Source organism: Phyllostomus discolor, chromosome 3 (genome assembly GCF_004126475.2).
Source record: "Phyllostomus discolor isolate MPI-MPIP mPhyDis1 chromosome 3, mPhyDis1.pri.v3, whole genome shotgun sequence".
NCBI classification, from domain to species: Eukaryota; Metazoa; Chordata; class Mammalia; order Chiroptera; family Phyllostomidae; genus Phyllostomus; species Phyllostomus discolor.
In genome coordinates this window covers 63,596,612-63,607,101 of record NC_040905.2, presented here as the reverse complement: position 1 = coordinate 63,607,101, position 10,490 = coordinate 63,596,612, and the positions used below count along the sequence as shown (strand labels likewise).

Below are 10,490 nucleotides of genomic sequence, written 5' to 3'. Positions count from 1 at the left end.
AGTTGATCATTTTTCTTTTTTAACATTAAGACTCAGATAAAAATGAGCATCACCATCAAAATCAAAGAGATCAGGATGTCAGGAATGTATGTTGAAAGTAGATTTGACCAAATAATTCAAATTGAAATGTCTGCTCCATAAAATAAGAATTAAAAAAAGTACAAACATGATATTTTCCTCTCTCTGAGCAATAGGAAAAAACCTAAGCACGTGTGATGATATTATTTTCTTTCTTTTTAAATTTTTTTTATTTAATTCCTTGTCTCCCCATTCACAATACAGACCAGGCAAAGGGCCTGGGCTGAGGTGTATATAGGGTGGGTTTACTCTGCCTCCTCTTTCTGGTATCATTCTCAACGATAAAGGAATAGTGGCTCATCTATGGACAAACATTCTTAAATTCGCTATTTACACATATACATATATTGAGAGAATCCAGAATATATAGAAATTTGTCTCTAAGATAGGCATTTACAAATTTTAGTGAATAATTTTCAGCGTAGTGTGAATAATAATCAATTTTTCCCTGATAAGAATGTCTTAATGACACAGTAATAAGCACTTTTTTCTCCTAATTAAGGGCCACATGCTGTGTTTGCAGTGATCACAGGGTCTCATTAGAGCCCCATGAAGTCTGGGTATCAGTCACATTAAGTGGGGACTATACACACAGTCCCTCGTGTTCCATGTACTTGCATCTTTTACAAGTTGTTGCAATTCAATTCTTCCACTGTAACCTGAGTTGTAGAAATCAGTGTTAGCACTTGAAATGTGAAGTCATTTTTTCCCTCAGAGGTATGGGAAATGAGAACAGAGTAAGACGTGTTAGGCAGTAGGGAGTTCAAGACAGTAAGACATGTCTACTTTTTGAAAGGTGGTTTAATACATTTTCTATAAAAATTTACCATGAGAAACTCAGTGTAATTTTAAGGCATTTACAAATAATATATGCAGGATTTCTAACATCCTTCCTCCATGGGTAGTCTTCCTGTTCCAGAAAGGAGAAGATTTAAAAAAAAGTTTTAAAATCATGTATTTATTAATCACTCCATGCTGGACATTGACTGTTTTACCTTGTGGATATTATATCATGCTTAGACCAGCAAATGGGGAATGGAAGCCACTGACTGAATGGAAGCCAACAAGCATTAGATGATTCTGCTGGTGAACTTAGAGCACCAGTGCTTCCCACTGCCTGGTATTAGCACTTTTGTGCAATTGCCCCATTCCCCTTGAGTGCAGGTGGGATCTCTGAATTGCTTTTAATCTATAGAATATGCAGTGGTATTAGCATGATTCTCCTGTGACTAGGTTACATTTTATAAGGCCCCATCTTAGCAGAGTTGAGGTAGAGACCCTCCTTGCTGGCTTGATGGGGTAAGCAACTATATGGGAGAAGTCTGCAGGATGAGAAACTACAGGAGTCTCTAGGACCTGAACCAACTTCAGTCGATGACAGCAAAATACCACCCTCCTTCATGTATAGTTGCTAGGAACCACCCAATGTGACTTTTAGTAATTTAAAATAAACAGCTTATGACTTAACAAAATGTCTTGCTGTATAGGTAAATTATTCTTGGCCCTTTTCAAAAACTAAAGTCAGAAATCATAGAATTTTTAGAGTTGAAGAATTCCAGAGGTTGCAGAAATATGTTCACAGGACCAAACAAGGGATATCAATGAGCAAGGCAGGTCAGCTGTAGGAAAACATAGTAGTGCAGGGGCTGCAGAAAAGGCAACTATCATGAGCCTCAGAGTTAGGAACCTGATAAGGAGCAGCAGGGCTGTGGCAACCCAGGGAGCACACCCCTCTCCTCCCACACCCCCACCCCCACCCTGCCCCATGTACATGGCTTAGCAGCTCCTTACCTACAAATAATCACTGGATCCAGTGTTACTAGATCTTGTCCTTTTTATTTTCAGAAAAACCCCAAATACATGAATTATTATTAAGGAAAAAAATCTGATTACTAAACATTAAAAAGCTAATTATTACAAGTTTTTAAGGACTGCCTTGAAAATGAGGTGCTGGTCAAATAAGACATTCACTCTGATTTGACCCAAGCCCTCATTTTAGAGCTGAGGAAATAAGGATCCAAAATGGGTAAATTACCTGTAAAAGGCCCTACAGTAAGGAAATTGAAGTCCTGGTAATTATAACCCCAGCTCATGTACCTGGAAACTACAGTATGAAATTAAAAATTAAGGATTCACATGCAATTTTTTAATATGAATTATTAATTCTGTTAATTGGCTATAGCAAGATACAGATGGTTTTACAGTAGAAATGGCATGCCTATGAGGTTAAAGGATCATTTTTAAAATTCAGACATTCAAAAGACAAAAGCAAAATAAATGCAAAATTCATTCAGTCTAAGCATGACAAATCACTATTTACTAGTCATGTGCAACCCTCCATTGTATTAAATATTCATGACTTCAGAACGAGGCTGTCAGCTTTCTCCTTTGTCTGAATCGCATTGCCTTCCACGAACCGGGTGATGTCAAACGATAGCTGAGTTTCTTGGGATACTGCCAATTAAGAGTCACAGTAAAGGTATTCCTCCCTAGGATTCACAAGGAGTAATGGCGCAAAAGAAACCCGGCATCCCATCTCTAAGTGCAGGAACACTCAACCTTTCACTGCGCTCCAGCTTTGATTTATGAGTTGGTGGCATATGGCTCAGCCTTCAGAAGGTCTGATCATTTCAGTGATAATTGCCTAGGTGTGAAAGTGTGAATGATCGATAACAACATTATTGTGTACTGGGTGGTCAATAGGCATACACATTCATATGAATTACAACTCAGGCATACGGGCTGGCACTTACACTCAGAGTGCCTAATAATGTAGAATAAAAAAATAGTAAGAAGTGAGTTAGTAGCCAATTTTTCTTTTCAGGAAAATTCAGTGGACTATTAGATATGTATTATATAGCTGTGTTTATTTAGCATAATATTAAGGAGTTTAATAATTTAAATCCAGCATTATTTATAGAAATTGAGGGAGTGGTAAGATAGTCGGTCTAAAATAGTAACTAAAAAGACACTTAGAGGCTTTGGGGTACATTACAGATTTTTTCACTCATCATGTTTACTCTGCTAAACCCTTTTGGTAGGGATGAGTCTCTAAGTAGCTCTAGGAAAAAAGTGGAGGCACTGGGAAAGTAACCAAACATACCTTAATTTCATTAAACACCTCCCATTCATTAACAAAAGATTGGAGGTTACTGACCTGACCTTTGAAGGACATTTCATTCTAATCTCTACTCCTAGTAGGACAGTCCTTCCTCCCAGCAGCCTCTCTCAAAATATTGAAAAATTACATTTCTTTTGATATTAAAAAATGTTTATTAAAGTAATGTCTGCACAAGTTTTAAAACAAAAACTAGTAGAGAAAGCCTTATTTTGAAAGGCAATGAATAACTGTCATACTTTTCCTATCCCCTATTCCTGCTGGTAAAGGGAAAACTGTTTTAATTATGCTAATTGTTTTTTGTTTCCATTATAATGTAATTATCTGCAAATATTAGAAGAAAATATTATACAATTACTTCCAGATAGATTAACTTTCACATGTCATTTATTGAATTTTGCTATAATGAATGAGGATAAAACCGTTTCCCTCGCAGGACTCCTCTGGTTCACCATTGGGTAGAGGGGGTCAGTCCTCATCCTATTCCTCCTTGTGGGATAACCTTTCAAAAGTAGAAGGAAAAGGTTCAACTAGTAACATTCTTTTCCATATATTACAGAATGTCTTTTGCCTCATTGCCAAGGACTCTGCTGTTCTAGGTGTCAGCAAATTGGGATTCTACAGAGGTCTTAGAGGGTTGAAACCAAAACATTGATTGAAGGTATTGGCTTCAAGTCAATTGCAACTATTATCTTCTCCATCCTTCTGTTTCTCCTAGTTTGAACCCCAACTAAACCATTCTAGGAAATGTTTTAAGGATTCCTTTATCAAATATTAAATGATGTATTTTAGTAGACTTTCATGGTCTCTCTTCTTGACTTCTTTCACATTGAGTTTCAACTTTACTCTTGTCTCTGTCAGTGGTTTAATTTATGCTTCTATTTGACTTATAGGACCAACTTGCTTCTGTCTCATTATTTAGCCATTTTGTTATTGTCAATGAAATTGTTATGTATTTCTGCTATATTCTCACTTCATTTTTATTCACATTTAGGCATGATGTAGTGGAAAGCACTGACTTCCAGAAACAAACGACCTGACTTCCTAGTTTTTAATTTGAATGCATGGCCTGGGACACATAGAAAAAGAGGTGGTTAAATAACCCCTAAACCCTGAGCATCCGCCCTGCTTGACGCAGCTGTGGTGGTTAGTGTCTCAGCTCTCAGGGATGACACTAGTCCATATGCACTTTTGGCCACACTTTTGTTCAGTTGATCTATGAGTCATTAATGACTACACAGAGCTCAGTGGAATTCACTTTTTAAAATAAAGGAAGTGATATTTTTATAAAAGCAATAATGTTAGTTTTAAATCATAAAGATGAAGAAAGCCAATGTCTTGAGGAAAAGTCAGTCCAGCTATTTTACTCTCTAAATAAATGTCTAATTATATCTATAATCTCATTTTCCAGTTTATAGATGTATTTATAATTCAGTTGTGATTGAAATTTTAGTCTTGAGAAAAGATCTTGATTTGACACAGCAAAATATAAAATATAATCTTAGAAATAAATAATCATTGAGCTCTGCCAACCACAATTCTACTCTCTTCTAAACTCCAGTCAGGTTCTAACTCCTCAGCAAACAGATGAGCATGTACTCTGTGCAGATCTCTGTGAGCTACCTGGCACAGCAAAATGTGTCAAAAATTATCCCCTCCTTCAAAATTTAAATTCAGTTGTACGATAAGCACAAAATGCTAACACCATTGTAAACACACCTAGTGAGTCCCTATGTTAGCAGCATTGCTTGAGCTGCCACTGTGGGGGTTGCACAGAAAAGCACTGGAAAGGACATGGGATGTGAATGTCCTTGAGCTTTTAAAAAAAAATCAAGAGCTAAAATATATGCATATATATACAATACACATAGTAGACATGTGTAATACATATGCATATTATGCATATGTGTGCTAATGGGTGTATGTATATAGCATGAGTAAAGTGAAAAGAAATTAAGATTTATTCTTATCATTAGATTAAAAGAGTTAATATATATGATGTGCTTAGAATAATGCCTAACATATAGTAAGAGCCATATAAGGATGAGCAATTAGGTTATAGGAACACTCTGATGTTAAGAAAGGCCAGCACACCAGTGAGAGTAACAACTGGTTACTAAGATGCTTCACATTCACAAACCCTGACCCCTTTGCCCCTCTCTCTGGCACTTTTGCCCAGCAGACCCCACTTGATAGGTGTCCTCCTCCAGAACATGGGACAGACATACAACCCAATCAAAGGTAAGCCAATCAAAGTGCCTCACCTGCTTTGCTCTTTTAGGTTTGTCCCTCAAGTAGCCAGTAATGCCTCACCAGATCTCCTTCCTGAATTATTCTCAAACTTGTCACTGCCCCACTTCTGCCAATGGTGGAACAGTATTAATTTTTCCATGCAAAAAGGAAAAAGATTATTTATGGGGAGAGATGTTATTACTGACAGGAAATAAACTCATTGAACAAAGTAGATGAGCACCAGAAAATGGACTAACTAGGGATGTTTAAGACTTTAAAATGTTTTAACCTCCAGAAATAACTATAGTCATGCTTTAGCATAAAATCTATGGAATGATTTTTGATATTTAGAAAAATATTTACATTTTCTGTGGAAATTTTGTTGTATTATAATAGTATAGTTTCTGACTTGGGTCTTTTAAAAGCTGGCTGCAGATGGGATTTCACTCTTTTCTATGAAAAGCTAGCACTAACTCAATTTAAATGTCTATATTCTTTGCAATCTCTCCCTATCAAATTGTTTATAGTATGTCTCTTAAGAAGGTGAAATATTATTCATTAGAAGATAAAACCCTCTTATTCTATCTTTTCTTTAAAATCATCAAAACAGAGAGTTACTAATCTTGGTTTTTTATTTAAAAAAAACTTTTTGAAAGGAAATGATGCATTTACAACCTTGAGTCTGATAACAGGGCAAAAGAATTAGTCTTCCTTAATTCATAGAAAAGACAGACAGAAAAATATTTTTATGTTGTAGAGAACAAACAACTTCGAAATAATGCCTTCCGTGAGACAAATCTCAAAGCCTTTCAATAGCAATTAAGCAAAGTACACCTGAAGATGCTGTGCTACAACAATGCTGAATTAAAGTCCAAGCTGTATCCCACCACCACCTCCCCGCAGATGAAGGCTGCTGCTGCTTCTTTTCTAATGAAGTACCCTCTATTAGGAAGCTTCTACCCAAAAGTAATGGTTGTTTTTCTAACTGCAGATGTTCAGCAGTAGGAATTATCTGATTCAGGGGGAAGCAGATTTCAGAGGTAGATGAATATCACAATGAAAACCTGTCAGTCCTGCAGTCACGATTTCAATGCAGCCCTGACCCACAGGCACCAAATCACCTGCAGTGCCTTGGGTCCCCTCCAGCCTCTTTCTCAGCCTTGGCCTGCTTTTGCATTACTGTCTCCACTGCCATTTCCATCAGCTAGTTAGTTTCCGGGGGCAGCAGTAACCTTAACACTGTCGGCACCTCCACGCATGGTCTTCTTTCAATTGCCTATGGCATTTTGAAAGATTGTATACTGCTTACTGTATAGATTTTATTAAGCAATTTTTATTAGCAATTAATTTGGTAAGCCTGTTTATTAGTTTTTGCAACCACATAAATAACCAATGCAGAAGAGAGTTAGGGTAATAAGGACAAAGAAAGACCAATGCATTAAAAGAATAAAAATTAGATACAGTTTTACACCTTTGCATTAAGAGACAGTTGACTAGACCAGAACAGAACCATCAGTAAATTGGAACATTGTAGTGGGACCTTGTTGTTTTAGGGACTGCTATGAAAGAATTATGAAGAGGGAATATCAAAAGTGATCTGAATAAACCAGCAGTGATCCATGGCAAGTTCCCCAACCAAGAAAAAGCTAGAATAGCTAAGTCCAACTTTTCAGACTTTACAGGTGCTCTCAGTCCTCCCAAGGTGAAACACTGGGCCCCACGCCCCAGAGAAAAATAGTAACCCTGAGGTTTATAATGTTTTAATTACTCATTGAAACACAAGCTGGTGCATGTGTACTCAATGTCTTTCAGTTTGTGAAAATCTGGGAAGCCAGACTGAAGCTTTATCACTAAATCTGAAATATGGTGCTTTTCTGAGCTTCCAAAAGTCACTCACCCTCTGTTTCTCCATCTGCACATCAGGGAAATCACAGCAGACACCAACCTAATGCATGGGGATATAATGAGTTTTTAATGAGACAACATTTATATAGTGCTTTGAGCATCTAGTGAAACTCTGCTATATAAATACTAACTATTCTCAGGGTAATATTAGCACAGTCTATTGAATAAAACAAGGAATCTTATTAAAAATAGCTAACAAGAAAAATGATCTTTCGGCAAAAGGAAAAAAAGGCAACCAAGAAATACACCTTGAAAACATTAATCTGTCCTCTTCCTCATATTCCTGCTTCAGTGTGAATGACAAGAGTGGGGAGTAGGCAGGAACAGATGCAAATCAGAGAAGGCTCACTGGACCTGGGATTGCATTTACATCTGGATATTGGTTTTGAATGTGACCTCTCAACAAGGGAACACTTGAGGCTTCTTATTTAGATTTAAAATACAAATATGTTTGGCAACTTGATGGGAGAAATACCTAATGTTGCTGTATTACCTCTTACATTTTTTAATTAAATCATCTTTTCTTTAGGAGCCAAGCTCTATGTTAAAGGCAAAAATGGCAAGTGGGATGCAGGTGAAGAGAGCCCACAGGCAGTGGGCTATAGATAGTAAAGTAATAGCCAGTGGCTATCACAGTCACTAACATCCACTCTACACTTTAAAATTAGCCAATATACCAATTCCATTTATTCCACAAAACAATCGATGAAGTCAGTGTTACTGTATTATCCCCTGTATCTGTTGGCTATGGCTGCCATAACAAAGTACTACAGACTGGATGGGTTAAACAACAGAAATGCACTTCCTCACAGTTCAGGAGGCTAGAAGTCAGTTATCAAGGTGTCAGCAGACTTATTTCTTCTGGCCTTTTTCTTTGGCTTAGAGTTAGTTCTCTTCTCCCTCTGTCTTCACATGGTCTTTGCTTTGTGTGTCCCTATGGCCTGATCCCTTTTTATAATGACACCAGTCACAATGGATTATAACCCTCATTTAAACTGAATTATCTCTTTAAAGTCCCTATTTCCAAACATAGCTTACCTTCTGAAACATTATGGGTAAGGATCTCAACATATGAAGTTGAGGTAGTGGGTACAATTTAGCCTATATCATCCCCACTATATGATGGGGAAAATGAAGGTAAAGGAAGTTAAGTGACTTTTTTTAAGGGTCAGAGACCTCTAACTTAAATATCCGATAACTTGAATCAAGCCTTGAGCTCTGACTCCGGAGCCCTTCCTCTTGTGGGATGGACAGGCTGGAAGAGTCAGAGTGTGGGAGAGTAGCACAAGCCAGAAATGGTCTTGTGTGTCTTGGGGCACCAAACTACTTTACCTGAAGCCTTTCATAAAAAGAAACAGTCCATTTTAAGAAAAAATTATTAGTTACATATTATTTCTTGACATTCACATGTATGCTGAAACAACCAAAAGGAGGCAAAGGAAGCTTTATAATTCATAGAAATGAACAATAATTACCCCCATTATTAGATGTCTTTTAACATTGCCCATTGATTACAACTTATGTCTAGTTTTTGTAGTTCTGTAGTTAGTCACAGGCTTATAAGAATAACTTGAGGGGATAGTGGGTGGGGTAGGAATAGATTAATTAGAGATGTTAGGGGTAGGTTTTTATTATTCTTACTTTGTCATAAGACACCTAGAATTGAGTTACTTCTTACAGTATTTTTCCAGCTCCATGCCCTTTTGTATTAGTGCCTAGCCTAATGTCCCCAGTTCCTTCATATCCCCATGTGGTATTAGATTTCATCCCAGGATAATGAGTAGATATTTTCATTTGTTGTTTCCACCACCCCCAACACAAGGCTTATAAAGGTACCTCTTTGGAGGACCCAAACATCTGAGATAGAGTTGATCAGCCAGATGTCTCAGAAAATGCAGCAGAGATGTCCAAAAAGACTGCTCTGAGACATGGAACCCAGGTGGCAGTTTCAATAGCGGGTGGTTGGATCTCATTTTCCTGAAATTCGTTCTTTACTCCTTTTACAAAATGATCCTCCATTCCTCTTTTAAAAATTTCCCTATCTGTATGTAGGTTTTTATATTTAGTCTATATAATTGTTATTCATTTTATCTTAGAAAATCCTAGGAAGAGAGGAACATACTCACCTTCTTGGCCAGAAAGAAAAGGCAGGCATCATCAGACCAGACCGTATTCATAACTGAATGACTTAAAAGTCAGTGAGCCTTACTTTTTTTATCTGTAACTTGTAAATGATAACATAGGGCCAGCTTCCTGGGAATGCAATCCCACTCTGTGAAGGGCCCCATGGTTGGTTTGATGCTTTGGTGTCACAGTCTTGAAATTGTTATTCATTTATGAAAAAGGAGCTCACATTTTCATTTTGCTGGTCTTGCACACTTGCTCTATCTATCTCACAGAGCCTGAAAACCTGCTATATTAACAACAGACTTTTCTGAATATAGAGGCTAAGTCAAAGTTCATTTTCAAGGATGGGCATAGAGTAATGAAGAAGTACCTCTAGATTAGACTGGCTATGAAGAGAATGCCCAGGGCAGGGTAAGGAGACTTGGTATCTAGCCCTGGCCCCTCACTGTCTAGGTGGCTTGGGTAACTCTTCATGTCCCAGTTAACTCACCTTAATAGTGCTGATCTGTGGTTCTCTTCTTGGGTGCACATTAGTGCCATCTGGAAGATTTTTAAAATATCGGATCTTGGGTCCAATCCCAAAATTTCTGATCTCATTGTTCTGGGATAGAGTACAGGTGGATGTCGGGTATTGGCACTTTTTTAAGTCCCTAGATGGGTAAGAATGGGGAGTAACTAGAAATCAAGTGTAAATCTATATGACTACTTTGGAAATGAGCAGTTGTTTATACTAAACTGAACACATAGATATCCCATGGTCAAGCAATTCTATTCCTGGATATACACCCAACAAAATGATTACAAGTGTTCACCAAAATAATCATAAAGTAATATTTATTTAAGCACTATTTGCAATAGCCAAAAGCTATAATCAACCCAAATTTCCACCAATAGTAAAACAGGTAAATAAATGTCATATTCATAAATGGAGTATTAGACAACAATGAAAATGAAATTTTTACTGCTTCTTACAGATTCTCACAAACATAATATTGAGAAAAACAGAAAGATACAGAGAACATGATATATT

At 37.2% G+C, this 10,490-nt stretch overlaps 1 pseudogene; it reads right to left on the bottom strand.

The window, feature by feature from the left end:
• Positions 1 to 257: 257 nt before the first annotated feature.
• On the bottom strand, positions 258 to 371 carry LOC114514572 (annotated as a pseudogene).
• Positions 372 to 10,490: the final 10,119 nt, after the last annotated feature.